At 38.9% G+C, this 14,880-nt stretch overlaps 1 protein-coding gene across 1 annotated transcript in view; it reads right to left on the reverse strand.

Moving 5' to 3' along the window:
* The window catches only part of LOC141441636 (facilitated trehalose transporter Tret1-like), a 69,443-nt gene that overhangs the window by 22,694 nt on the left and 31,869 nt on the right, over window positions 1-14,880 (reverse strand). The window lies entirely within an intron of this gene.

Raw genomic sequence — 14,880 nt, forward strand, 5'->3', positions numbered from 1 at the left:
TTGTATTTACGACGCGTCAGTGAAGCATATTGAGCACAGATTATGACCGATCCTCTACTCTCTCATTTAGTAAGAATCGTCGTTGCTCTTAATTTTCTGTGACCATTAGGAGTATTCAAATATTCAAACGAATTCGAGGGAAACAAATTCCACGAGGAATAAAATATTGCTGGCAGTAAAATGATGTGATATTTTTTTATCGAACTCCGTCGGGCCGTACGTGTACAGAATATCGTTTGAATTCAATTTCAGGAGTTCGTAATAAACTGCTTGTATTATATTGGCATCTAATCGCGATTTGGCACAAAGGTGTCGGTACATTTCGAATCAATAATTGTAGATTGTAAATATAGATTTTTAGGATTAGAGTAAGTTAGTTTTAGTTCTGTTTCTTTCTTTCATTTTGTTAATTGGGCCAATCAACTATTTTACTCACACTTTGGACTCTGGCGTTGCCTAAAAATCGTACCTACTCCCAACAAGATATTTCACGGTTTAATAGGTTGAACTTACGTAGGATGGCATGTATTCATGTACACCATCTATTAAATTGTAGAAAAAACATGTTTACTTACAAAAATCTGCAATTGTTTGAAAAATGTCGCGGACAGATTAATGTGAGTAAAAAAGTTGATTGACTGACCTATTGTATATATTGTGTGAAAATTTAGGCTTGGTAGTATATACGGTAAAAATCACAATATCTATCTTCTAATACCTTTAAACGAACCATTCTTATATATATCGATGGTGGAAGTCTCAATTGACGTAAGGGACAAAATGCTACTTTTCAGGAGAGCGAAAAGAAGTTTTTGGTAATTTTCAAACCCTCACAGCATTGTTAATGTTTAACTTAGCAGGGCGTTATAATTACGTAAAATCTTGAATTTTCTTGCTTTTCAACGTGAAACTATAGACATTTTCGTAAAAAGCTTAATAAGAAAAATAGCTGTCCCTTACGCCCGTGACATACGGGTGTCATAGCCCCTTACACTCATAAACCGTAAATAAATAAATAATGTAGTAACCGATTTTTGGTCTTATAGGACATTATATATTTTATTTGTTACATATTTGGACGTAAGTTCCAGTGGTAAAATTAAAAAAAATAGTGAATTAACTCAAAGAACCACTTTAATTATTTAAAATAACGCGCAAAAGCCATATTTTTTTGCACGTCCCCTTAAAAATATATAATTTGTAACATTTTCTTAAGTTTTAGTTTTAGTTTTAGTTTTTGCGAGGCATATTAGGACACCCAAGGATGTCGTTCCCTTCCAAACACCGGGTGTTTATAGGGTTGATTGTAGTTGTGGTAGTTCCTATATCGGACAGACGAAAAGAACAATAGCTGAGAGGGTCAAGGAACACATTGCAGCTGTTAAAAATCGCCAGGTAAACAAGTCAGCCATAGCCGAGCATTTGTTGGAGTCAGGGCCAAACCACTGGATCTGGCCTATCACACCGACACACAACACTAACAACGTCCGATCGTCCCTCTTAACACTCATCCCGACGTCGACACTTATTAATAACAGGATTCCACGAAGATGAAAGCTTATATCCATTGTCCCGGTTGACATTTTTATGCTTTTTTATTTCAACTGCTTCACGTACCATTCTTGAGTAGAAATGACGTTCCGTGGACAGAATTTTGGGATTGTGAAGCTCAATCCAGTGGTTTGGTCCTGACTCCAACAAATGCTCGGCTATGGCTGACTTGTTTGTTTATAGCTGAGAGGGTCAAGGAAGATATTGCAGCTGTTAAAAATCGCCAAGTAAATAAGTTTTTATCCCGGAAAATAGCATAGTTCCGGCAGGATAGCGATAAACGAACTGATGATGTTGTTGATGACGATGATGATGAACTGATTTTCAGTAACACCACTGGCGTACTAACTCTGCTTGCTTGCATTATTGCTTACATGCTTGCTTGCTTGCTTGCATGCTTGCTTGCATGTTTGATTGCATGCTTGCTTGCACTATTTCTTGCACATTTGGGAGTATTCTTGCTTGATTTGTTGTTTGCATGCATGCTTGCCTTCTGGCTTCACGCTTGCTTGCATGCATGCTTGCACTATTTATGCTTCCTCCAACACACTGCTTGGAGCTGTGAGGGAGTGGGACGCCAGCCCGCTTCATGAGCGCTGGAGGAGATACCATAGACCGGTCATCGCGGGATCGGGGTAGCCCGCGATGTTCATCTAACCCAGGCCGATAAAATTGCATGTTTGTTGAGTTGATTGACAAAATTACATGCTCACTTGCAAGCTTGCTTGCACTATTTCTTGCACATTTGGGAGTATGCTTGCTTGAGTTGTTGTTTCAATCACTACAAGTTCTAAAAACCATCTGTTTTGATGCCTCCTACGACCTAACATTAACAAGGTATTTTAATGAACTAAAAGAAGCAAGCAAGGTATTTTACTTTAAGTGCCCCTTACACCCATAAAGTAACCTCAATTTTTAAAATGTCTGTTTGTTACTGTCCCTTACGACCAACAATTTACTCTAGTTTTAGCTTTTGATGTCCCTTACGCCCATAAGAGTATTCCTTATTTTATAAGTTGCTGTTGTTTAATGCCCCTTACGACGTACCAATTACACCTTTTTTTTAAATGTCTGTTTGCTACTGTCCCTTACGAGCGACAATTTACTCTAGCTCTTGCTTTTTATACCCCTTACGCACATAAAAGTATTTCTTATTTTATAAATTGCTGTTTTTTAATGTCCCTTACGACGTTCCGATTATACCATTTTTAACTCTCAACATACATAATTAATTATACAGGCCAATTATTATTAGATATGCATCATCATCTCGGCCTATATACGTCCCACTGCTGGGTACAGGCTTCCTTTATTAGGATCTGTCAGGACAGCTGTCAGGATAGCTTAAAATAAACAAAGTAGCTAAGAGAAATTTACCTCAACATCCTTGACTGAAATTCCATTACGGAAATGTTAGCTCGACGTCAAGCCATTAGGCGATCCATCAACGGAATCTTCTTTTTTTGTTTTGCTTTTGGCATCTTATAAAAAAATACGCGCTTTGACAAAAAACAAACGTAGGCAATCAAATACGTCCTCCGTGTTTGACGTGTCTGGCACGACTGACCGAATGTGCAATGCGCAAACGCTCGGCGCGTGGAAGGTAGGTAGACGCGTTAGTATTTTGATGTTAGGTACAAGAAATAGGTACAGGCGGTAAGGTTACGCCCAACAACTTCTTGCTTTTTTATCTTATTCGTTATAAAATGTTGGGGTGTAAAGAGCAATGAAACAATAATTGACCCATACGCCCTTTTATTATATTTGTTGGTTTTTTTTTTAACGACATGAGCCGAGTCGTAAAGGACATATGAGACTGCCACAGCCCCTTACGACCCAAATATTAAAAAAATAATACATTTACGCCATTTTTCAGCTCAAATATTTTATATCATGTCCCTTAAGCTATTTTATTTTAAAATAATAAATATTGATAACAGCAAAAGTAAGGGCCGTATCGTAACTTGAGTACTACCAATCGACAGAGAAAAAAAAACTCTAATTTTCTATGTTTAAAAGTGATTTTCGGTATTTTGTCCCTTACGCCAATTGAGACTTCCACCATCGATATATAATGAGAATCTCGGAAACGGCTCCAAACGGTTTCGATGAAGTTTGGTATGTAGGGGTTTTTGGGGATGACAAATCGATTGAGCTTAGTCTTATCTCTGGGAAAACGGTGTACCCTTGAAATGCCGACAAACTTTTAATCGAATATCAGTTCAAAGTCAACGTTTCCTATTTTTTCATTTCATCGAATATTCATTACCTCAAATTTAATCATTACACGAGTATTTTTAAATCACCGATTTTTAATTTCTAGAAATATTATTGAATAGATAGTTTATTTGGCAGAACTTCATTTCATATTTTATTATTTCATACTTTTTTTAATGAAATTTATTTTTGTCGGGGTCGCAGTTCTAACTTAACTTAACCTACTTTTCAGGCAGCCATTTATTTTTGTTGTGGTCGCGGCTCTAACCTAACCTAACCTATTTTTCTGGTACCGGTTTATTTTTTAGGGTCACAGTTCTAACCTTACCTAACCTACTTTTCTAGTAGCGATTTATTTTTGTTAAGATCGTAGTTCTAACCTAACCTATTTTCTGGTGTTTTATAATAATATGTCGAAGAAATAAACAGCGATATTTAGTTGTTCCGTCTCATGAATAGTTGATGAAATGTATTTTTAAGCAATTATAATAATCCTTAGACTGCTGTTATAATAATTGTTTTAACATGTAATGAATAGTCGATGAAGTGAAATTACTTCAAGGTAAAATATTAGTATTGAATATTCGATGAATTGTTTTCGATGAAATGAAATTCGATAAATAATTTGTCGACATTTCAAGGAGCACCCCTGGGAAAACGCTTATTATCGAGTTTTAGCCCGAACAAAGCTCGGTCGCCCGGGTACTTCAAATTAACTTACTAAAAAACGTTACAAGTTAAAAAGAGAAACATATTTCTCCATTTCGCATAAATCTATAGGTATCATTTCCATAGCATAAACGGAACTCATAATAGTAATTAAAATTTATCAATGAAATAGTATGGATAAAACAAAACTTTATAATGAACGTGACCCAATATCAAAAACTGGCCACGTGCAAGTCGGACTCACTCGATATTTAATTTATTTTAATACCTGGGCGACCGAGCTTTGCTCGGGCTAAAACTCGATAGTAAGCGTTTTCCCAGAGATAAGACTATGCACCCAAATGCCAAAACAAAAAAAAAAACAAAACATCCACATGCCAAATTTCATCGATATCGTTGGAGCCGTTTCCGAGATCCCGAAATATATATATACACAGCAGTATTGCTCGTTAAAAGGTATTAGATAGATAGATTTTCTTTAGTTTTTAAAGTGATTATACAACTATAGATTCTGTGAATATTTCAAGCGTCTACCTGTTTACGGTATTAATATCAAGCAAAAACCGGCAAAACAGTCACGTTTGCTGTATGTTTATTTTATTCTGTTTTTAGTGTTTGTTGTTATAGCGGCCGCAGCATTACATAATCTTTAAAAATTTCAAGTGTCTAACTATTAAATACGACTCAAGAGGTAGAGCACTGTGACAGACGGATGGACAGACAGACAGCGGAGTCTCAGTAATGCGGTTCCGTTGGCACCTTTTGGGTACGGAAACCTAGAAATGCTCGTGGAACCACTACTTCGTGCCCAACAACACCCACTTGGCCGCATTTTAATCTTAATAGCTCGTTCAAACTGAACTCTGCGGCCTTATCCGACCCTAGTACCTGAGTCGAGGAGGTCATATTCAAGCAGGAAAATCCGGTAGCCCTGGTGGCTGAAAATGTGAGCCGCATTGCATTTTAACTGTAGCTCATTTGCATATTTAAATTTGGGGGAAACCGGTCTATTTTGATGGAAAATTAAGACGAACTAAGCGAATGTATTACCCAAAAGAAATAAAGGCTACGTGAGTTTCATTGGCGAAACGAAAACACTAATAATAGTAGATTGTACAACCAGAGCATAAAACGTGACATTTCACCCGAGACATCCATATAGCCACTCGAGCCGGTACGGCGAGGGTGGATAGACATGTCCAGTGCAAAATGGGTTTAATGCTCGAGTTTTACACTTTTTCACTTCGATTGAGAGGAAATCAAATAGTAACAGTGGAAACAATTGTTCACTTACTATGTACCTTTTATTTTTTACTCATTGCCATATATATTTATTAGTTTTTAGTTTCATATAAAATATAAATTATTAAAAAAATATATAGTAACTTTTTCGTTAGTGACTGTTGACATTTGATTACCTTGGTCTTAGATGAAGAGCTTACTTTATGCACTAGAGCATAAAAAGTCATTTTATGACTCCTAGATCCAGCATAAATACGAACTTTACGAGCATGAGAAGTGAAAATCTATATTTTGTATAACATTCCGTGTCTAAAAATGGTTTTATTAATACAAACAACATAGTAATAAATACCTTTCATTAAATTAAGTGTATTCAAATGAGAACATACACGTATTTTTGATTTCAATTTACCGATACAATTCAAGTGACCGTTGTGCAGGGAGTTTCAATTGGAAAATTGAATTTTTATAACACGAGACTAGAGAACCGGTTGAAATTCAGAATCTCGAATATTCAATCGTGCGGTTGAGTGTAGATAAGCAAATGTATCGTATACAGTTATTTTTTAATGTAAATCTAGTCCCGAATCCATTTTCTAGTGCGTGGAGGGAGTGATATAATAAGACAAGTGTTGTGTCTGTGGCCCGAATAATAAAGGATAGAAAGAGTAATACCTAATGATAATCATCCCAGCCTATATAGGTCCCACTGCTGGGTACAGGCCTCCTCTTAGAGTGAGAGGGCTTGGGCCGCAGTTCCCACGCGGGCCCAGTTCGGATTGGGAACTTCACACACACCGTTGAATTGCTTCGCAGGTTTGTGCAGGTTTCCTCACGATGTTTTCCTTCGCCGTAAAACTCGTGGTAAACTTCAAATATAATACCGCACATGAATTTCGAAAAACGCAGAGGTGCGTGCCGGGGTTTGGAACTAAGATCCTCTGCTTCAGAGGCGATAGATCAAACCACTAGGCCACCAGGGCTTTTAAATAAAAATAATGATAATAACAAATTAATATTCTTTTTTTATTTTTTTATTTACCAGTATACAAATGTAATGTAAAGCCTTTTGTTCTGAGTGGAGGTCTGTGCCCAGCAGTGGGACGTATATAGGCTGGGATGATGATGATGATGACCAGTATACAAAAGTTACAAATTGATCTTACACAGTACCTTGTTATACATGATATTACTAGTTAGATACTATGATGTTTATTGTATATGGTGACTCTGCAGTCCGCTCGGTTGCTATTTCCACCCTTAATACAAAATAACTAACCATCTAAATTTTCAAAGTAGTGCGAAAAATGTTGCGGTAGAGTTTTCAAAGTTGATCAAAATCGACTTGTGCGTTTGATAAGATTAGTCACACCACGACCACGCATCCTCGGCGATACCGGAAACACGTCTCTGTTCATTGCGTGGGCTGTAAGATAACCATTGAGCTGCGAGCGTTACGACCGGGCAATGAATACAGTAAACGCTGAATACATCGCCGGTCGCATGTATTCGCGGCCGGGCCATTATTCTTTGTTAGAAGTAAAGGCAAATAAAAGCGTGTCAAAATTTACATAATAATGTGCGATCACGGTGCAGTGTATTATTTACATCATCATCCCAGCCTAACGTTCCACTGCTGGGCACACGCCTCCTCTCAGAACAAGAGGGCTTGGGCCGTAGTTCCCACGCGGGTCCAGTGTGGATTGGGAACTTCACACGCACCATTGAATTGCTTCGCAGGTTTGTGCAGGTTTCCTCACGATGTTTTTCCTTCACCATTATTTACATGATTACTGTTTTTTGAATAATCATCACCATTTTGGCCTATATGCCTCCCACTCCCACTGCAGGGTCTCTTTTGGGACACTAGGGACACTGCCGAAACTATGTCATATTTCTACCATCACCGATATCATCATCATCATCATCATCAGCCCGAAGACGTCCACTGCTGGACAAAGGCCTCCCTTAGAACGCCACAATGAACGACAACTCGCCACTTGCATCCACCGGTTTCCCGCTACTCTCACGATGTCGTCAGTCCACCTGGTGGGAGGCCTGCCAACGCTTCGTCTTCCGGTTCGTGGTCGCCACTCGAGGACTTTTCTCCCCCAACGGTTATCTGTTCTTCGAGCGATACACCACGAGCATCACCGATATAGCCAAGCGGATTAGCTCGTTGATCTTTTGAAGTGGCAATGGAGACCGCGGATCGGCAAGCGTACGTTTACCAACGGGAACACGGATGGCCTGGTTAAAGCCGCGGGTACACAGTGGATGCAGGCCGCTTCAAACTCAAGCAACTAGAGGCCTCTGAGAGAGGCCTATGTCCAACAATGGAGATGTTACGGCTGACATGATGACGTCACATGTGTCAGCCGAGGAACTTCGGCTATAGTCCGACCGAAGTTAGATGTGCGCTAAAACGTGACATAATTTCGAAAAACGTTTTTCTAGTACTCGAAACAGCATTCACAGGCGCACTAATCATAAATTTTGTTTTCACACCTCTCCTTCAGAAAAGTAACTTTTCCTCCCTGACGAGAGGGAGCAAAGTGCAACTTTTCTGTTCAAGGCTTTTCTAAGTGTTTTATTGCAAATGCCATTTTTTGAAGTTGATAATTGTAAAGCCACACCATTTTCTATGCTGGTTGTTCTTTAATAATAATTTTTTTTTTCAAGTTTCTTAATGCTCGGTGTGAAAAGTTGTATGAGCCACTCGGGAGCAAAATTATTTTCATCTTGGGCGTTAAGACTTGAATCCCTCATTACGCTCAGAATTCTATTGTAGAATCCTTCGCTACATTCTGGATTCAATGTACGCCCTCACCGTAAATAGAACATTTTGCTCCCTTGTGACACAAATAACTATTGTGAAACCGTCAACACTGATTGTCCATTTACGTCGTCATAAATCGAAAACATATGAAAAATTAACAAGAAAACCCTAAGTTAATTCTAGACAAATCTTCACCAAGTGTTTGTAGAAATATACTGTAATATTGCCAATAAGATATGGAAGTAAGAAAATACCACGCACAGATAAAACTTTATGTTTTTGGTGCGATATTGTTTTTCTGCTGCCTGCGGAAACAGAAAAACACCCACAAGTAAAGCTAGATTTAGTAATTTAGTATCTGTAATATTATTTTACCAGTTTGGCGCCGTTTGAAGCCGTGGTGGCCTAGTGGTTTGACCTATCGCCTCTCAAGCAGAGGGTCGTGGGTTCGAACCCCGGCTCGCACCTCTGAGTTTTTCGAAATTCATGTGCGGAATTACATTTGAAATTTACCAAGAGCTTTGCGGTGAAGCAAAACATTGTGACGAAACCTGCACAAACCTGCGAAGCGATTCAATGGTGCGTGCGAAGTTCCCGATTCGCACTGGGCCCGCGTGGGAACTATGGCCCAAGCCCTCTTGATCTGAGAGGAGGCCTGTGCCCAGCAGTGGGACGTATATAGGCTGGGATGATGATGATGAGTTTGGCACTTCTATGGATTTCTATGTCTATGTACTTGTTAGAAGAAAGTTGTGACAGCATATTGGTTTGACCTATGGCCTTATGTCCTCTCAAGTAGAAGGTCGTGGTTGTCACACCTTTGAATTTTTTAGATTTTGTGTGTGAAATTTTATTCGAAATTTACCATTACCTTTACCGTGAAGGAAAACATCACATTTAAAATTTCGGTTCTTTTATCTTTTCATTGTAGTGTCTACTCTTGTTTCTGATATCTGACAATCGTTCAAAAGTCAACTGGAAGAGATCCCTTTAAAGGATAAGTTCGCCTTTGTATATTTTATTATCTTGTTATCTGTTAATTTCATATGTTTTTATTTACAATAAAGAGTTAAAAGAAATACAATACAATACAATACATCGCGAGGAAACCTGTAATTTGCACTATCCCTGACGATTGATAACAACAATACTCCCCTCCCTTTGCTGGCAAATCCGTTTCGACCGTCCGTCTCATCTCCAAAACTACCAGGATCACATAACTTACAAGAAGTTACCGCTAAAACCGCTATAACTCTTCCAAGGGCTCAGAACGGACCCAAAGGAGGGATGTGTGAGCTGCCCGTTAAGAAATTGAAATATATCGTCTGTTATGAGTACAAGCATAAAACAGACGCTTTTCAGATCGTTGGGGAATCAATTTTGACGTTGTTTTAGTGATAATTAGTGTATCTGTGGCCAAATCAAAAATTTGAACAATTCTCTAAGGATATTATCAAATCACGCAGGAATCGCAGGATGTTAAAATAGGGAAATCATTTTATCATTTCCCTAGGAAAAAACAGTAATTGGAACAAAACCTCAACCGGTTTAGTGGAATGACAAAATCAGATAAAAGAGCAACTAGTTTTTTTCATTTCACTAGATTTGTTTAGCGATTTGATAAAACTCCTGTTAAGCTTTTTGTACCGCGCCATTTTGTTACATTTACGTTCATTACGTTCTAGTGACGTCATTCACCGCTTTATACGGCCGCTATATGACGGCACCGCTGATCCTAGGAAACTAAAGCTTTACACGTCAGTGAGTTAATAAATAATAGAAGCCGTGGTAGCCGATTGGTTTGACCTATGGCCTCTCAAGCAGAGGATAGTGGGTTCAAACCCCGGCTCGCACCTCTGAGTTTTTCGAAATTCATGTGCGGAATTACATTTGAAATTTACCACGAGCTTTACGGTGAATAAAAAACATCGTGAGGAAACCTGCACAAACCTGCGAAGCAATTCAACGTTGTGTGTCAATTTCCCAATCCGCCTGGGCCCGCGTGGGAAATACTGCCCAAGCCCTCTAATTCTGAGAGGAGGCCTGTGTCCTGCAGTGGGACTTAATAGGCTGAGTTAATACGAAGTCGCAAAGTCGATTCTTTGTATCATTTCGAGTCTAGTTCCAAGCTTGCTGCGTGAGTCTGAGCCATAGGTTATCACAGCACTTTTATTGTCCTGACATACACCCCCCCCCCCCCAGCGGTCATATGTAAAGTTTACACCAGCTGTTCGACTGGGTGGAACACGAGCAAAGATCCTCCTGATGGTAAGAGATCATCATGTTGCCAACATAGAGGCCTAAGATGGAATACCTCAAGTGCCAGTAATTTCACCGGCTGTCCTACTCTCCACGCCGCAACACAAGCAAGCACTTAGGATTAGCGAGCAAGATGGTGGTAGCAATCCGGGCGGACCTTGCACAAGGCCCTACCACCTGCAATACCCGTAATATCAATAGAAGCAAAAATGCCCATTCGCTTGCCACCTCAATTGACCCATTTACAGTGAAGAAAAAAACCCTAAGGCACTTGTCCCACCGCCGACGATGAGCGAGAAACGAGTAGAGCGAGTAACTAGAAACGAGTGGGCGAGCAGCGAGAAGCGAGTGTAGTTTTGTCGCTCGGCTGTAAGCGAGTGTTCGCGTGCGACGGGCGATTACTCGCTCCACTCGACTCGCTCGTGCGGGGCGGCCGCCAAGCTGACATCGCTGAGCGAGTATCTATAGCTCAGCGAGTTTTATAGCTCTTGTCGCTGCGACAAAAGATGTAAGAGCGAGTTCTCGCCGACAGTGTGAACAGCCAGCGATCAACTATTAATATATGTGTCTCTTTTACTCACACAGGATCTTATATCTTTTGTTCGTTTCTTGAGCGAGAAAATAGTCGATAGCCAATCGTTTCCTCGCTGGCGGTGAGACAAGTGCCTTATGCCATAAGCTAACTCACCTTACGTCCTCCGTAATCATGGTAATTTTAGCTAAGTACCAGGCGGTTATAGCACGCCAGGTGTTTTTGAATTAGTAATACTGGCGCGCAACGATCGATACCTGTGTGAAGTCGCCTTAACGACTATAAATAAGAGCTTGGCGCGTGTTGAGAACTTCTTCTTGGCTATGTTTTCCTGGCACAATCGATTGGTAATTATTGAAGTTAGTTACCTACTAATAAAGAAGTTTTTCATACCTCTCATTCAGAAAAGTAACTTTAACTCCCTGACGAGAGGGATCAAAGTGCAACTTTTCTGTTCAAGGCTTTTCTAAGTGTTTTTTTGGCAAATTTTTTTTTTTTAGTTGATAATTGTAAAACCACGCCATTTTCTATGCTGGTTGCTCTTTAATAACCTATATTTAGAACATATATTTATTTCAATTTTCGTCATACTCAGTGTGAAAAATTGTATGAATCTCTCGGGAGCAAAATAATTTTCATCTTGGGAGTTAACACTTGAATCCCTCATCACGCTCAGGATTCTATTGTAGAATCCTTCGCTACATTCTGGATTCAATGTGCCGCCCTCGCCGTACATACATCATTTTACTCCCTTGTATTGGAACACAAATAACTATGTCCTAAAATACCTAACCAACTTAGAAAAGTTGCAAAACCCCTTGTCATTGTAATTCCAAAGTTCAATATCTAAAAATGGCTGAACTGATTTTAATAAAACATCACTAAGAACCACCGAAAGAAATCTCGCTTTCACGGAAAAAAAATCGCATCGAACCCGATCCTTCCATTGGTGCACGCGCTTGCTGGCGCCCGCCACCACCACACACAATCAACTATGAAGAAGATCTTCCGAAAATTACGAAACTAGTCGAACCGTTCCTGAGTTATTATAATCATGGGTTGAACCGTTTAGTTTTATTCATTTAAAACTTATTATATTTCCCTAATTATATTTGACTAAAGTGGCAGTGGGCGGGGCACATTGCTCGCAGGACTGATGGCCGATGGGGTCAGAAGGTTCTCGAATGGCGTCCGCGGACCGGGAGACAAGCTGTCGGTAGGCCTCCAACAAGATGGAGCGACGACTTGGTTAAGATCGCGGGATCGCGGTGAATGCGGAAAGCACAAGACCGGTCTGAGTGGAGAGCCTTGGGGGAGGCCTATGTCCAGCAGTGGACGTCTTTCGGCTGACATGATGATGATGATGATATTTCCCTAATGATCTCACGAAGATGATCTAATAAAATTATCAGGAAAGGACTGGAAACTAAAAGCTAAAGAAAGAGATCTGGAGGAGGCCTTCACCCTTATTTATGAGGGGTTCTTGCATGCTTGCATGATTAGTTTTATTTTATATTTTAATTGAAATTTAAATGAAAGTTAGTAAAGTTAAAGTTATGTTACTTAGTAAATTTCAAACAGTTAATATAATAATTAACAATGTAACATCTGCACAACTGTATTCTGAGCAGATAAATTCTTTGAATCCTGAATTGTATTTGCTTTACAAGTTTTTATGCGGGCTCAAATAGCAACCTATTCTGAAATTTATACCAGCTCTTATCTTGTATTTCAGGTCCAAAATACCCAGTTAAAACATATTATGAATAATGATCACGTGTTCAACACAGCGACGACGACGCAGGAATATCAAACAGGCAATAAATGAGTTTAAAAAATGTGTAATTAAATGCTTGTTTGTTGTTATGATTAAAGGGTTACTCGAGGTTTTCATCGATTTTTGACAAGTTTTGAATCGTATCTCCTTCTTTTGCACTACAGATAGAATTATAAGTCAAACGGCTATCGGTTCTCCAATCTTTTATCTCCATTTTTGTCTACCGGATTTTGAAAAACATGAATGTGGGAATGAGGGTGGATTAATGTTTGAATGATTTGAAAACGAGCGACCGAATGACTGAAGACTTATTGTGGAGTGAATGAGACGAGCGAGTGCGTGAAAGGGATTTAAGAGTTGAGTTACGATCGGGTGAGCCTAGTTGCTGTATGTGTTTTCTGTTTTATTTTGCTATTTAACGTATTCCATTTAATTTTTTTAATAAACTTTTTTACTTCTTGTTTTAAAAGTTTGTTTCCTTCACACGATCCCACATGAATACTTAATTTTGTATGATTTTTTTTAAACATTGTCTGAAAAAACACTTATTTCGTATCTCTATTGACGTGAAAGATCTAAAATATACGAAATCTACATATTTGGGTTCGTCTTTGACGTCTCTAAAAACTGGTCGAGGGTTTTCATTTGAAACTAATTGACACAAAAGTTATGGCCAGAAAACAACTTTGATGCCAAATATCTCGAAAACAATGAACTTTGAAGTAAATAGGGGATACTATATTGCTTACAGCCGTTGTTGTTAATATACTAAGCTACAAAAATCATTAGAAAACTAAGGAATTCAGATCGAAGGTCATTGGGGCATGGGATAGTAACGTGGCAGGAACGGAATGTCAAGCGCATATTAATAAATGCTCGTCAAAAAAATTTTTATTATTTGACGGATGCTCGTTCAATAATTCGAAGCAAATCCGTCGTTTCGCTTGAACGCTCGGTAGAATGCTCACGCTTTTATTTATTTAACTTAAAAACAAATAATCATGCATTACATTTACCCCTGATTCAAAATGCATGGATCAAATTTATCTGACGGATAAATGTGATGCTGTCTCTGTTTGTTTTGTTCGAATAGACAGAGATGGCATCACATACCTACTCGCCAAACTGTAGTTTATTGGCGAGAAGCGATCTTTTTTTTTAACTTGTATAACTAACTACTAATTTTGTGAGTTTTTACCTATAATGTAACGTTGGCTAGAATTCTCATTATTACAAACAAATTATAATTTATCAGAACCTTTAGTCTCCCTGCTCTTGGTCTAACAGACCTCGTTGAGTTCAGTACGAACAAGGCTTAACTAAGTTACCAGCTTCTATACAAGTTAAGGGTTTCGATATCGATTAGGCAAAAGCTACACGGTACACAAAGTTCTAATTGCGAAGTTTGCAGAAGGGTACTTAACACGGGTACAGAGGGAAACAGCGAGTTCACTTAAAAACAAAACGCAGGCGTCCTAGACGCAGAGATGACTTACTTTAAACTCACTTTTTGTCTGTCCCTGACTGAATGCTCCTCTCATCCACTCAAAGGTTGACTTGTAGAGATCCCTTAAATGGTAAGTTCGCCTCTGTTTGTCAATTGTGTTTGTTTACTTATTTTGTACAATAAAGAGTTTATATACATACATGACTTTAGTGTACTTCGCGCTTTTTCCATGTTTTGTGTCATCAAGTTCTAAGGCTGATACTCGTACGTTGTTGGAACCATTTTGTTTTGAGTACAAGTTTTTTAATGTATGAATGCAGTTTTTTTTGTTAGGTACTAAAATCGATGACATTGTTCCAAAGAACTTAGTATGTATTATAATATCAGACTTTCCCATACTGCCCGAT

Source organism: Choristoneura fumiferana, chromosome 24 (assembly GCF_025370935.1).
Source record: "Choristoneura fumiferana chromosome 24, NRCan_CFum_1, whole genome shotgun sequence".
NCBI classification, from domain to species: domain Eukaryota; kingdom Metazoa; phylum Arthropoda; class Insecta; order Lepidoptera; family Tortricidae; genus Choristoneura; species Choristoneura fumiferana.